General features: G+C 37.5%; 1 pseudogene; it reads left to right on the forward strand.

The window, feature by feature from the left end:
- Positions 1-13,697: 13,697 nt before the first annotated feature.
- Positions 13,698-15,166, forward strand: LOC129405690 (RNA-binding protein 4-like; annotated as a pseudogene).
- Positions 15,167-16,065: the final 899 nt, after the last annotated feature.

The raw sequence follows: 16,065 nt of genomic DNA on the forward strand, positions 1-16,065 counted from the left end.
ACTCGGGCTGAACCTCATGCATGAGTGAAGCCCCACAGAAACAGGTAAAGCAGAACTTTTCGAATTTGGACTCCAGGTTCAACAAGACCCAGAAACAATATTCTCTGTCTGCCTCCTCCAATCTCCAGTGCTCCAGGGATCAAATCCCACCCTAGGAGAGCCAGATAAGACCTCACTGGCAGACCTCCACTGCCTCCTCTACCCAGACACTGCCACGCTCCCGATTGCTTTGAGGACAGCTTTCCAGACACAGCATAGGACACTTACTAAGCACATTACTAATGAAAATTAGTCCCATCTATAGATAAACAGTATAAAGCAATAAAAGATTACACTATACAGTAATATTTTATGGAGACCATGAATACTTTCTAACTCACATAGCTCTTAAATTGCTGAAAAATTTTACCATGAAAATTTTATTCATTTGGGCCAATAATGAATTTACTCCTTCAAAGATAATAGTTATAATAAAATCTATCCTTAAGGTGTCTTTATATGGCTCATAATCCTTTAGTTTTAAAAATATCTTTATGGAATTTATTTATTAAAGCCAATTTTTGCATGAACCTCTTCATTCTTCTCCATCAGACTGAAATTCATTTTCCTTTGAAAATACCCCATGGCTCACAAGATATTTTTATTATTAAGCAACATTTTGTCCTTTCTATGTTTATAAAAATAAACTTTATTTTTTCCCCCATTCTATTGTTTTGTCATTGAAGAATCTCCACAGGTCTAGTAGTGCTTCTTTAGTAAACTTTTATGCTGTTTGGTTAGGTCAAGACATGTTGATAAGAGTTAAATCCTCTTGATCTATTGATTCCTTTACTAGCAAGTTAAAAATAATTGAAAAAATTTGATACATGATGTATCATTATAAAAACGATTTATGATGTTTCACTACATCTCTCAAATACTAATATTTAACCAGAAAACTAGGATTTTAATAAGCAGGAAAGTAGTAATGCTATCTTATTCATTTATATATTATTACATTTTTTCTTAATTTTTACTTTAACTAAGAAATAATGTCAGGAAATGAAGACTCCAGTATATAAAACACTAATCTATGTATAGATGCATTTTTGATTATATATTTTACACTTCATACTTAATTTAAGCTATATATTATTGTGGCTTTATTTTATCTAGTTTAAACTTTTTATTTTTCCTTTTTTTTAACTTCTGAGAATTGGAACATGATGTGTAGTATATAACTGGGTGATGGTTTAGCTGCTATTAAATTTATTTTGCAGGAGTAACAGAATCATTCCAAACTGCTTAAAATTATCATTTATATTCAAAATATTTAAGTAAAATAAGAACAGAGGTTCTCAGAGTTAAACTGTTTCTTTTAAGAACTTGAAACTAAGAAGTCTGGAATATTTTTTGCTAATATATAAATTTTGAAGTTCCCATATTTTTGGTTCCCTCGAGTGAATTTAAAGCATTTTAAAACTCCATTTTCCAACCAATATGTATTTAGTGCCTGTTGTGAAGCATGTATTATGCAAACAACAGGAAAATCAAGAAAGAACTGATTGACACACTATACTAGTAGTTAAAACTACCAAGTGTAAATCAATGCAAACCAGAAAGTATAAACAAGCAATATGTTAGATGGGATAAGGTAAAAAAAAATAAACCTACTTCCAGTTAAATTTCTTATGATTTGTCTCTTCAGTGACTTTGAATCTTTTTTTTATTGTCATTTGTTTGAAGATAGATAGAAAGTGATATGAGCACCTGGAAGCAATTTGCAGATGAAATTCAATCATTTGGGGATGCATTCTTCTGTAGTTTGCCCTTTTATAAAGGACATAAAGCTAAAAAGAAAGGATGCAAGAGAAAAACTTTCTGAGATACCTCAATGCTTAAACCATTATCTGTACTGAAATACAAATACCAAATGTATCTCTATATAATTTTCTCTAGCCATTGTAACTTAGGAAGTGAGAAGGAAATATGTAATCAACAAGTTATTACTAAAAACAACATTAACACCAACTCTTAGGGAGATTGAAATTTGTCCTTTTAGAGGGAAAAAATATTTACCCCACAGCTATTTGGCAAAGGGTTAATCTCCAAGATTCCAAAAGCATTGGTGAAACTTATTTGAAGTTATCTACACTTAACTTTTAAATAATCTATGGTTTGATAAGTAACAAATCTTTAAGATCAAAGAGGAATGTACATAAAACTCACATTATCATGTGAAGAGTGTTAAAGAATGTTCAACTACATTTTAAAATTACCTGAGTTCTAGAAAATCAGTGACCAGGGAGCAGGTGAATTATCTCTACTCTTCTAAAAATCCAAAATTGAGTAATTAGATAACCTAGAAAGACTTAGAATATTCTGGTAATGTGGTGAGGTACTGTTAATTTTTTTCTAGGTTATCAAGTTACCCAGAAGCATTCATAGTCATGAGAGCCTCCAAGATATGCCAATTTCCAAACCATAAGGGAAATTATCCATTTGTTATGGGTTGCCAATATACTTCAAAAATTACTTAGAAGAGAAATACCACGGAATATTTTTTTCAGAAAAGTTAGGAGTCATATAAAGACAATCAAAACATTTACTATTTATTGGGATTTATTCTTTTCTAAGCACAAAGCTAAATTCTTACTCTATTTTATTGTGTTATTAATTTTATGAAACTATTTTGTGGAATTTGTAATAACAGTACTATTTTATTGATAGGCAAAGCCATCAGTGTTAAAGTGTTCAAGTGTTCAATATCACAAAGATAAATTTGTCATAGCAGATAAATGCAATTTATATTTAACTCACAAAAAATTGACACATCTGAAAATAGCTACTCTACTTTTAAAACAGGATTTCTATAGTAATTAAAAAAAGTAAAGCTTAGGTTCTAAGAAATAGTAATTGTTCACATGCTCAACACCTAAAGCCATGTAAGCTGGATTTTATATGCTTTGATTTTGCATTAAATCTATATACATGTCCTTTTAAAAACTCTTTCCTACTCTACGGGACTCATAATATGTTCTGGTTCCAGTCTCGCTGGAGTTTTGTTTGCTATCCTTGGCTGATTTCCTTAAGATATTCACAAATTGCTACTTGTTATAGATGAACTAGAGTACACTGGATGAGGCAGCTGATCAGGGTTAGATCCCAGGTACTCCCTATGGGCAGAGCCCTAGCAGGAGTGATCCCTGAGCACAGAGCCAGGAGATAACCCTGCGCATTGCAGGTTCGTGCAGCACCCAGACGATCAAACAAACAGAAACAAAAACAAGTCATTTTTGGATCCTGTCTATATAAAAATAGAAGCAGTCTTGTGGTCCTACCAAAAATATTTCATATTGGTATGAATAGAAGATAAAAAAGCATAATTCGGGAAGTGAAAATACTCCCATATAGGTTAACATAATAATTGTAAGAAGTATCCTATTACGCACGTGCTACAGTATTGAATTTGATGGTTACTAGGAAGAAAATGAGCTTGTGTGAATTTTGAAAATGCTAAATTAGTCTTTTAACAGCACTCCATTTAAAAAGCATTTTGTAATAATTTTTCAAGAAAACTCAGATTGGGGCTGGAGCGATAGAGCAGCGGGTAAGGCGTTTGCTTTGCACGCGGCCCACCCGGGTTCGATCCCCGGCATCCCATATGGTCCCCCAAGCACTTCCAGGAGTAATTCCTGAGTGCAAAGCCAGGAGTAACCCTTGAGCATCGCTGGGTGTGACCCAAAAAGCAAAAAAAAAAAAAAAAAGAAAGAAAAATCAGATAATTTCAAGTTTACTCTGATTAAAGATCATAAACACAAATGTTCAATCTATTTTTGAATATGTATAACATTCTGCATCAATCTATATGTAAAGTTGATACATCAACTTTTATACATCAATTGACAATTTCCATTAACTCCCCCACATCAAGCCAGGTATTAGAAACAGAAATGCTGAAATCCCAGACATACCAGAATGACTGATGTATTCACAGTATAAACAAAGACCAGATGGAAACTTAAGCAGCAATCATACTTACTGAAGAGAAAAGATAAGTTGATACTCTCAGAGACGGGCAGGGAGGTGGTATAGGACAGTAGTGAGCTCATGATTGCTCTCATGATTCGTGCTCACTCCTGTCTGGGATATTTTTCATACTCACACTGAACTTGCCTTTAGACAATAAGCAAAACTGAGGTTTTGCTTATTTCATCCCTGTGAAACCAGGACCAACTCTACTTAATTAAAAAAAAAAAAAAGAAACCTAGCAAGCACAGGATTTTATTTTCCCTAAATGGAAAAGGGGATGCCAGGGATAACTATTTTGTCATCAAGGCAAGATCAAATTGCTGACCCCCTAATTATATCGGGCAAAATAACAACGGATCTTACTGATGGCTTTCCTAATTCTGGAGCTCAGAAATCAAATTAAATAGTAGATATTATGCTTACGGGGTAATTTTCCCAGAGTTCATTATATTGGAGGCTCACAAAAGAGCTTAGTGGCTAATTACTTTGCATTGTCTACTTCCTCAATATTAGAGCTGATATCATCCAAGTATAATCAAATTAAATCAATGTCAAATCTATGATGTGATAGAACCAAGACTGAACTTAATGCATAGTTGAGACTGATCAAGTTTAAAGATGAAAAAAAATAAAGTATAGATGTGATCTTTAGCGTTACATGAAAATACTACTTTTTTTCAGAGTGATGTTGAGTACATTCAAGTTTTGAAAAAATAAAGTTATTCTTTATTCCTTAAAAATGCCATATTTGTATTCTTTTGAGCACCTCTTTTTCCCAGTGCCAACAATGAGTAAGATGAGTAAAAAGAATCCAATGTGAAATATTCTTATTGTCTGTAGGGCTATACCCAGCAAGGCTTAGGACATATTGCTGTCCTTTCATTCAGGGGCCAGTCCTGGTGGGGCTCAGGAGACCATATTGGATGCTAGGAATTGAATTAGGGTCAGCCATATGCAAAAGAAGGTGCCCTATCCACTGTACTGCTGCTCTAGCTCCAAAGTAAATTATTTTTGAGGGAGAAGGATCAAATATGGTTATCTTGATTTAATTTTAGAATTTGAGATGCATTTTCAGATTATTCATTTATCTGGGAAAATATCTAAGGTCTTATATTCCTTTTTTTCTCTTTTTCTCTGGTATCAGCTAGTATGTGGAGGCATCCTATAGACAAAACATCAATGGTAGAGTCTCAAAACTGACTCAAGTGGGAAATTGGCTCTTATCATATGAGCAGATCTGTCTCTGGACCATCCTTTATATGGATTTGAATCTATCTACATAGCAAGGTGAGGCCTCTGACTATTTTGGCTCTATTTCCAGTCTTACTGTGGCTCACCCTTAACTCTAAAACTGACAGTAGCCCACTACAAGTTATCTATATTGAATACGCTATCTTGTAGGAATATACATTGCCTTTCCTGAAATATCGTCTATAACCTTTAAGTCAGATCTTGAATAAAAAATTCAATGCCACTATCTCTATTAAAGAAAATAGATGCATAAAATTCAGGCTCACTTTACATTTAACCTTGCTCTGACACTGAGTTTACATGAATGGATGACTCATACCATTAGAGTCTTTGCTGCAGCAATCTTATCACTCAGAGTTGCATTTGGAAAAGGGGATCTATTTGCTTACAGTGTTTTCTCTATGTAACCAAATACTACCGTCTTAAAAATGAGATATCTATTCACTTGCTATTTCATCCTATTATTTAAGAGTGTTAGCCTCATGAGTTAGTTAGAGATAGAAAATAGTTCTTCCTATTTGAAGTAAATATTATGACCTTGTCTCAGGGCTGGTTCTTAAAAGAATGGAATAAATATAAAACTCATTATTTCACTCTCAAATCCTATATTATAAGCTTTTATACGTGTACAAAATATTTTTAGTGAATTCGAGTAATGGAATAAAATTATTTTATTGCAATTTGCCTTTCACCTGCAGCATTTCTGAGTATACCTTACCCTCCTCCTGTCTCAGGTTCCCGTGAATATCACTAAATTACTGCAGAAATAGATGTTTAGAATAAATGAAAATGAGGCTTATTAATATAATCAAATATCAGATGCACTTGTGTTGTCTAGTTTTGATTTCTTCCCTTCTCTTTTTTCAAGCAGACTTATTTTTTTTCTTTACTTTGCTGCCATATTAGGCACCCAAAGAGGTATTTAGACAGAGGATTTAGAAAGCTTTTCAAGAAATCAAGTATTAAGAAAAAAAAATTTAAACAGTGACAAAAAATATATTCAAAACAAAAATCAAGGTCCAAATAAGTATACTACTTCTATCTACAAAACCTTCAAAGAAGAATTACTGTAAGTGTTCCTTCAGCTCTTTCAAAATATCAAAGAAACAGGGGCGCATATGCTGCCTGAGCCCATGTGCTGCTTGTGCCCACGTGGCCGAGCACATGTGTCGCCCGAGCACATGTGTGGCCCGCATCTCCCCTCTTGAGATGTGTACTTTCATGCTTTCATACTTTTGTGTCTAAAGCTCGGTTATGTGTAGGGGCTTCCTCCACCCTTGGAGAAACCTTCGTTCTCTCTTGAGCGCGGTTACTCTTACCTCTCTGTCCCTTTCTTATCCCTTCCTCCTATCCTCAAAAGCCTCTAAATAAAATCTGTTTACTTCAAAAAGAAAAAAAAAAAGAAACAGGAATCTTTCGTAACAGCCTCTTTGAAGCCAATGTTAAAATAGTACCAAAAGCAGACAGAGATATTACAAAAAATAAAGTAATTGAGTATCCGAGCAAAATATTCACATTTTTTTTTTGCTTTTTGGGTCACAACCCAGCGATGCTCAGGGGTTACTCCTGGCTTTGCACTCAGGAATTGCTCCTGGCAGTGCTTGGGGGACCATATGGGATGCCGGGGATCGAACCCGGGTCGGCCGCGTGCAAGGCAAACGCCCTACCCGCTGTGCTATCACTCCGGCCCCCAATATTCACAATCTTAATTCAAAAATATACCAAAAGGAACATGTACAACTATTGAGTGGAATCCTACTAAGGATGCAAAGATACTTTAGTATATACTCATAAATTAATGGAATATATCAACAGAAGGAAAGATAGAAGCCAAAACTTTATATCTACTGATTCAGAGAAAATTTTTGACAAAATTCAATATTCATTTACAATAAATTATAATAAAATAAAATTTATAATCAATACAATTGGGTCAGAGTGATAAAGTAAAGCAGGTTGTGCATTTCCCTTACACACAGTCAACTGGGATTTGATCCCTTGTAACACAGAGGGTCCTCCAAAACCTGCCAGGAGTGATCCCTGAGAGCAGAGCCGGGAGAAAGCACTGAGTACTGCTGGGTGTGGTTCCCAAGCAAACACACAAATAAATTTCCGAATAAAATAGGGATAGAAAGAATGCATACCAAAATTAATGTGACCACACGCAACAAGCCAACAGCCAACATCTCTGATGGAAAATTGAAAACAAACAAGTTTTCTCTTTGATATCAGCCATAAGGTAAGAATGCTCACTTTCTCATTATTGTGTAATAAAATTATGGTATCCCTTGACACAATAATGAAGAGCAAAAAGGTAATCAATGATCCAAATTGGCAGATATTACTATGACAACCAACTAATTATTATTAATTATTAATTGATTATTAAATATTTATTAACTATTGAGCATTAATTCATACTATTTTAATAAATTATTACTATTTTAAAATGCTACTGTTATGTACATGGACTATTATAATTACTTACTTTGAAACTATTTAACATAGAAAACCAGTAACAGAAAAGTTCAGATAACAAAACGATACATAAAATATCATGCATTTCTATATGTAATCAAAAACTAGAGCAGAATATAAGAAGGCAATTCCATTTAAAGTGGTCTCAAAACACCAAATAGCTCATCAAAATCATACATTACTTAGTTAATTAACTTAAATAGATGTCAATGACATAAATATAAAACAGTAAGTCAATAATGACAGAAAAAATGATGACAATTCAATATGAAAAAAAAATCCATGTTCATAGAAGAATTGTCCAAATGACCATCCTATCTAAAGCTAATGCAGATTCAAATCAAAACTTTTGCAAATCCGATGCCATTGTAATAGGTGAGAATGAAAGTAGTGTGTAGGTGAATGTAAGGTTTAAGGGGATTAGGCATATGGTAAAGGTTATGGCTATGGTTACTGATATGGTTAGAAATAGAGTTAAGGTTACTGTTAGGTAGAGTTAGTGCAAGAGTTTGGGTTATGCCATGGTAGAAGGTGAGAATTTGGCTATGGTGAGGATGAATGTTACAGTTAAGGTCCTGGATAGAGTTTGTAGAGCTTCGTTTAAATTTGGGCTTACTGCTAGATTACTGTTAGGATAGGGCAATGGTCATATAAGAGTTAGAGTTGCCCATAATAGAACATGAGAATTAAAATAAGAGTAAAAGTGAATATTCAGGTTATTGTGATACATAGGATAAATTTAGGATTTAGCTTAGGTTGACTATAAGAGTGGGCTGGAGTGATAGCACAGCAGGTAGGACATTTGCCTTGCATCCAGCCGACCTGGGTTTGATTCCTTCCTCCCTCTTGAAGAGCCCAGAAAGCTACTGAGAGTATCTTGCCTGCATGGCCGAGCATGGCAAGCTACCTGTGGCATATCCGATATGCCAAAATCTCACAAGTCTCACAATGGAGACGTTATTGGTGCCCACTTGAGCAAATAGATGAGTAATGGGATGACAGTGATACAGTGATACAGTGACTATAAGGGTCACTATAGGGGTGGGTTCTGGCAATGTTTGAAGTTGAGAGTAAAGGTAAGACCTAAAGGGTAATGACAGGAGTTTCGTGCAGGACAATAAACATTACCACTTCCGAAAAGAACTTTTTAATGTCTGCACTTATCCACTTAAGATTCATATCTTGAACTGTTCCCCATTTAATGGAAAGCTTCCTTTGTTTCCTAGAGTTCAGTATTTTTCACTACATCACCTGAAACATGTCACTGAGGTAGCCATGCTCCAATTGAAGCTTCTCAGACATTTTGAGTATGTATGATATCGGAGTCATTAGCATGAAAAATAGCCATTAATTGCATTGTAAACCACTAAATTTCAATAAGATATTAAAATGAAAAATACTTAAAACTAAAAATAAAAAAGGTTATTACTTAGTAAAGGCCATGGTTTTAGAGAAGTATGATAGATCTTGAGTAGGTAGGTAATATACATACCCTCAGCCAGTCTCATCACAGTTACCTTTTATCATGATACAAATTTGCTAAGATTAAACTATTAATATAATTTTATATTAAAATATATGAAATCTGATGCAAACTCAGAAATATTTCCTCCTTGAAAACTATTCATATATCAAGCCAGTATTCCTTTGCTTCACTATTTCCATGGATATAACAATAGACTAAATTTGAATGCAATCTTATACCAGAACTCAAGTGAGATTTCAAAGCTTCGACACTTAACGGTATCTCTCAGTATTACAATGAATGCATTTCATATTCATCATCCCATCTGAGTCCCATATTAGTTTCCACCAGATATGGATATTTAAAAATAAATAAAAAGTTCTAAAGGCAAAGTTAGACTGTAATATGCAAAAAAGATGAGCAAGTCTATTCATTAGTAATTTGACTTTTTAACCAAGGTTTTCTCTTGGAAGCCTCTAATATAGTTGGGTGAGATAAATAGGACAATTGTGGTCATTGTATAAAGATATACTCAAGCACATCCGAATATTCTTATCACCTCTTAATTTGCATAATTTGTAAATCTGCTAAGAGTGGAAAGTATTTTTGATTGATGACAGTTTTTATTATGGAACAATCAGTAACACAAAATAAAATTTGACTTGAATAGAGTTCAATTTTGGCTTAAATAAAGTAATCACTAAGTTTCTGAGTTTTTTGTTTTGTTTTATTTTTTTAATGTCTTTATTTTCAAAAACTTCTTTAAATGGTAACATTTTGTATTAGCTCTTAGGATAATTTAAACGTGTCCCCCCAAAAGAGTAAAAATACAAGGGACAGAGAGGTGTCGAATAATAACCACTTTGGACTTGGATTGAAGAACCAAGTGGCCCAAATAAGAAGCAGATGATGAGCATAGATTGATAATGAAGTGAAATGAATGTAGCATAAAGACATTAATGGAGGGTCTTAACCACTTGGGTGGTGGTGATATCAGACAACTGTGTGCATCAAAACTATAAGCATAGGGGCTGGAGTGATAGCACAGTGGGTAGGGCATTTGCCTTGTACACGGCCAACCCGGCATCCCATATGGTCCCCTGAGTACCGCCAGGAGTGATTCCTGAGTGCAGAGCCAGGAGTAATCCTTGTGTATCAGTGGGTGTGGCCCAAAAGGAAAAAAAAAACTATAAGCATAAAGATGACTGTGAACATGTTATCCAAACTATAATAATCAATTAATAAAACAGAAAAGCTTGCTAGGGGTGTAGGGAAATGAGGAATCAGTGGAGGGAATTTGGTACAGATAGATTGCCTGGAGTTGGAAAATTGCATACCTGAAACTCTTATTACAAGCAAGATTATGGTGCTTAAATAAAACTTGGAAAAAGAAAAAAAATATCAATTTTGTGAAAACTCTGGCAGAGAGGGGGCCGGAGCGATAGCACAGCGGGTAGGGCATTTGCCTTGCACGCGGCCGACCTGGGTTCGATCCCCGGCATCCCATATGGTCCCCCAAGCACTGCCAGGAGTAATTCCTGAGTGCAAAGCCAGGAGTAACCCCTGAGCATCGCTGGGTGTGACCCAAAAAGAAAAAAAAAAAAACCGAAAACTCCGGCAGAGAGTCATAGTGGTTGTTTTGTGCTATTATTTTACTATTGTTACATATATAGGTTCATGTTTCAAGCATTTATCCAGTTTGTATGTGATATAGCACAGCGGTTGGGTTTTCGCCTTTCACGCGGCGGACCTGAGTTCAATTCCTCCACCCCTCTCGGAGAGCCCGGCAAGCTACTGAGAGTATCGAGGCCTTGGGGCAGAACCTGGCAAGCTACCCGTGCGTATTGTATATGCCAAAAACAGTAACATAAAGTCTCTCAATGAGAGACTTTACTGTGACCGCTCAAACAAATCGATGAGCAATGGGATGACAGTGATATGCCTTTTTATATTTGTATGTTATATTTCAATAAAACCCTTTAAAAGGAAATTCCTGATGGTCAAGAAAAAAAATAATTGATCCTAGAAGACAACTCTATGAAGACCCATTTTTACTTTTAAAAGTCAGGGAAAGGTTGTTATTAGTTAAGAAGAAATATCTTGGACTGGAAATGATACCTTGTAAAAAAGCAGTCATACAGAGATAAAAGATATGTAACTTAATTTTCTCCCCAGAGAGCTTTCCTTGCAAGAAACATTAGTGCTTTATTTCTTTATAATACATTTTAATGTTTATATGTACTATAATGTTTATATTGTCATATGTAAAACCCATAGTGGGCTAAACAACACATACAAATAATAAAAGAGAAAGTAGTTGGGAAAGATTATGACTTTACTATAAACAAACAAAAAGATGCTTTCACATTATTTCAAAATTTATTTTTATAAATTTGTTCATATAATTTATTACATTCAATAGTCCACCACCACCACCACCATCTTTGTTATACCTTTTCACCACAATTATTCCACCCTGATCCCCAAAACCTGGGCCCAAAGCAGGACCTAAATAATTTATTTTGTATTGCTTGTTATAAAAAATCTGCTAAGGATAATTTAAAAAATTTCCTTAGAGGAAATTATGTCGAGATTATTATATTACCCTGGAGCCATTAAGCCCTTGCACAGAGTATGAGGTGTGTGGCCACAACTGCAGCCATGTGCTCCAGGAATTCGGTCACTGTCACTGTCATCCCATTGTTCATTGATTTGCTCGAATGCGCACCAGTAATGTCTCCATTGTGAGATTTGTTGTTACTGTTTTTGGCATATCAAATATGGTACACTACGGGTAGCTTGCCAGACTTTGCCGGGCGGGTGAGATAGGGACAGGCTCTCCAAAAGGGACAGAGGAATAGAACACAAGTCAGCCATGTGCAAGGCAAATGCCCTACTTTCTCTACTATTGATTCAGCCCAGGAATTCTAAGATTTTTAAATAGGGTTATACAGATAGAATTAATTTTTTAACAGGATGGTGACTCTTGGGGCCTGAGACATCTCTAGCATTTTACTCTCTTCCTCTTCTGAGGTTTATTTGTGAGTCTCTGGATCATGACGATTAATAAGCTTATTTGGCACCAGAGGCAGTTCATAGATGTGATGCCAGGCTACCAGAAGCACAGGGACATGGGTACAGGTCGCCCATTCCCATCTCAGTGTGAGCCTGGAGATTTCAGTCACAAGTCCTACACACCTGGGGTTTTCAACAGATTCATTCATGGGTGAGGCTCATCTGAGCCTGTGGAGAGTGGCTGTGAGCATAGCAGCAGTTGATTTCTGGAGGTTTTTGGCTGCCAGGGCTCTGTTGGGGTGGATGGTGGGACTCATTCATCTGCCTCTGGGTTGCCCTGGAGGAGACAGACTGGTGTGAGCTCTGTGGCATCTTTGTAGCGTGTTGCTCTCTTCCTCTTCCAAAGTTTATTTGTGAGTCTTCTTTCACATGAAAGGAGAATAATAGATGTGGAAAAAGAAAAAGGAGAGAGAATATATAAAGGGACAAAGCATTAGGGAAGGCAATAGGGGAAAGAATAAGAGAAAAATTAGCAGTGAGTGAAAAGGATACTGAGAAAAAAGAATTCAAGCAGTGAGAAAATGAAAGAAATTTTACTGGCACAGAGGGGAAAAGAGAAGAAGGAAGACTTTCCTGTAGATTCTAAATGTAGGAGGTAGGTGATAAGCTTCAGAATTTCTACTCAAATTGATTAACAGAAACATTAACACACGGCTTAATGAGCTTTGTAAACAGCTTAGTAACCCCTCGGACAAGGACTTATTGTCCCGTGGCCAAATACAACAATTTCCAGAAATTCTCTTTTACAGAAATACTTTCTGATCACTATATTAAGGATTTAGTGATTATAAGAAATATAAAATGAATTTTGTGGGTCTTGAAGTATGGCTGGGAAAATGGATACAATGGTGGAGGGAAGGTGATGGTAGTGGTGGGATTGGTGTTGGAATATTAAATGCCTGTAACAAGCCAGCATGAATAGCTTTGGAAACCACAGTGTTTAAAATAAAGTGCGGAAAAAATGTTCCATATGTTTTCTCTCTTAATTAATGTTAAAGCATAATATCTGTTTGCTTTCCTAGGTACTTAAATATATCGTCAAGAGAAAATTCTACAGTATTGTGGTTGAATATGATTTGGGGGTAATGGGTTGGAATTTCTAAAATGCATAATAAAAAAATTGGACCCCCGTATGTTAAGTCCTCTAAGGATGTACTGAACCTTTCTATTTAGCTTTTGAGAAAAACAAAAAGAAAGTAGGAAAGGAAGAAAGAAAGGATGGAAGAAAAGAAAGAAAGAAAGAAAGAAAGAAAGAAAGAAAGAAAGAAAGAAAGAAAGAAAGAAAGAAAGAAAGAAAGAAAGAAAGAAAGAAAGAAAGAAAGAAAGAAAGAAAGAAAGAAAGAAAGAAAGAAAGAAAGAAAGAAAGAAAAGAGCCGCTATTTTAGGGTTTTGTCAGAATCGTCTGCGGGGAGAGGAGAGCCCCTGCTGTTTTCCGTGCGGGATGCGTCCGAGATGGTGAAGCTGTTCGTTGGAGACCTGCCCCAGGAGGCCACCGAGCAGGAGATCCGCTCCCTCTTCGAGCAGTGCGGGAAGGTGCTGGAATGTGACCTCATTAAGAACTACGGCTTCGTGCACATCGAGGACAGGACGGCGGCCGAGGATGCCATCCGCAACCTGCACCACTACAAGCTGCACGGGGTCAACATCAACGTGGAGGCCAGCAAGAACCAGAGCAAGACGCCCACCAAGCTGCACGTGGGCAACATCAGCCCCACTTGTACCAACAAGGAGCTCCGTGCCAAGTTTGAGGAGTACGGGCCGGTCATTGAGTGCGACATCGTGAAAGATTGTGCCTTCGTGCACGTGGAGCGCGCAGAGGATGCCGTGGAGGCCATCAGGGGCCTCGACAACACAGAGTTTCAAGGCAAAAGAATGCACGTGCAGTTAGTTGTCCACCAGCCGGCTTAGGACTGCGCCCGGGATGGGAGAGCAGAGCGGCTGCTATCGGTGCGGGAAACAGGGGCACTGGTCCAAAGAGTGTCCGGTAGACCGTTCGGGCCGCGTGGCAGACTTTACCGAGCAGTATAATGAGCAATACGGAGCAGTGCGCACACCTTACATCAGGAGCTACGGGGGTTCATTGTATTACAACAACGCGCACCGAGCGCTCGATGCCTACTACAAGCGCTGCCGTGCTGCCCGGTCCTATGAGGCAGTGGCGGCTGCAGCTGCCTCCGCGTGTAATTACGCAGAGCAGACCTTGTCTCAGCTGCCACTAGTCCAGAACACAGCCATGGCCAGTACCTCACCTCCACCTCGCTCGATCCCTACGATAGACACCTGTTGCCGACCTCGGGAGCTGCTGCTGCTGCAGCTGTTGCTACTGCAGCAGCCGCAGCTGTTACTGCAGCTTCCACTTCATATTACGGGCGGGATCGAAGCCCCCTGCGTCGCGCTACAGGCCCAGTCCCCACTGTAGGAGAGGGCTACGGTGACGGGCATGAGGGTGCGTTGTCCCAAGCTTCGGCGGCCGCGTGGAATTCCCTGTACGACATGGGCCGGTGTGAGCGGGCGCAGTATGCGGATCGGGCGCGGCGCTCAGCCTTTTAAAGCTGGAGGTGGGATGTGTGTGGGCTGAGATTCCCAGCTGCGGTTGTGCATGAGAATACACCCTTCGTGGTACCCGTCTCCGGGATGTTCTCGGCTCTGTTCGTTCAGTCCCTCAGGAACCGTGGACCTTAATTTACCTTGCTACGTTCAGACCACCTCTTCCTTTGCTCTACTGCCAATTTTCCTGTTCTTCCTGTACTTCAGTTCTTCTGTAGCTTCCGTTCATGCTCTGCCCACCCCGCAGCCTCACTGTGTGGGAGCTGTGGTGGGGACTGTCCCTGCCTCCTGCCTCCGTGAGTGTTGGTTTGGGAGTGACTCGGCGAGAGGAGCGCTACTCCTGAGTCTCTGGCAGATTTATAGAGTTGGATCACTTTTGTTTCTTTCCAGTGAAATAAATGGTTTATCAACTTAGGGTAAAAAAAGAAAAAGAAGGAAGGAAGGAAGGAAGGAAGGAAGGAAGGAAGGAAGGAAGGAAGGAAGGAAGGAAGGAAGGAAGGAAGGAAGGAAGGAAGGAAGGAAGGAAGGAAGGAAGGAGAGAAAGAAAGAAAGAAAGAAAGAAAGAAAGAAAGAAAGAAAGAAAGAAAGAAAGAAAGAAAGAAAGAAAGAAAGAAAGAAAGAAAGAAAGAAAGAGAAATGAAGAAAGAAAGAAGGAAAGAAGGAAGAAAGAAAGAAAGAAAGAAAGAAAGAAAGAAAGAAAGAAAGAAAGAAAGAAAGAAAGAAAGAAAGAAAGAAAGAAGGAAGGAAGAAGGGAAGGAAGAAGGGAAGGAAGAAAGAAAGAAAGAAAGAAAGAAAGAAAGAAAGAAAGAAAGAAAGAAAGAAAGAAAGAAAGAAAGAAAGAAAGAAAGAAAGAAGGGAAGGAAGGAAGGATAATATTGGTTGTTTTCTTTCCAAATAATACTTTACTATGGTTTAGTCTAAAAGAGACATTTGATGTATGGGTATTATCAAATTAATCACAGAAATGACACCTCTGCATCAAAATAAGTGTTCAATAATATTAATTCTTTAGTAGAATACATGTAACCATTCAAGTCTAAGTTATTGGTTTCTTATTTTAACTCTCTGTGGGAGCTTGAAGAGGCAAGGCTTTTGCACATATAATTACTGAAACAATGAAGTAGAGTGAACACCACTTATTACCGAGGCATTGTGAATACTCGAAGATATATAAGCCCAGGGTAGCCCAAACACCGACCTCCCGCTCCTAATACACTTGAGATGCTTCAATCATTCTA

The sequence above is a fragment of the Sorex araneus genome, chromosome 6 (genome assembly GCF_027595985.1).
Source record: "Sorex araneus isolate mSorAra2 chromosome 6, mSorAra2.pri, whole genome shotgun sequence".
NCBI lineage: Eukaryota > Metazoa > Chordata > Mammalia > Eulipotyphla > Soricidae > Sorex > Sorex araneus.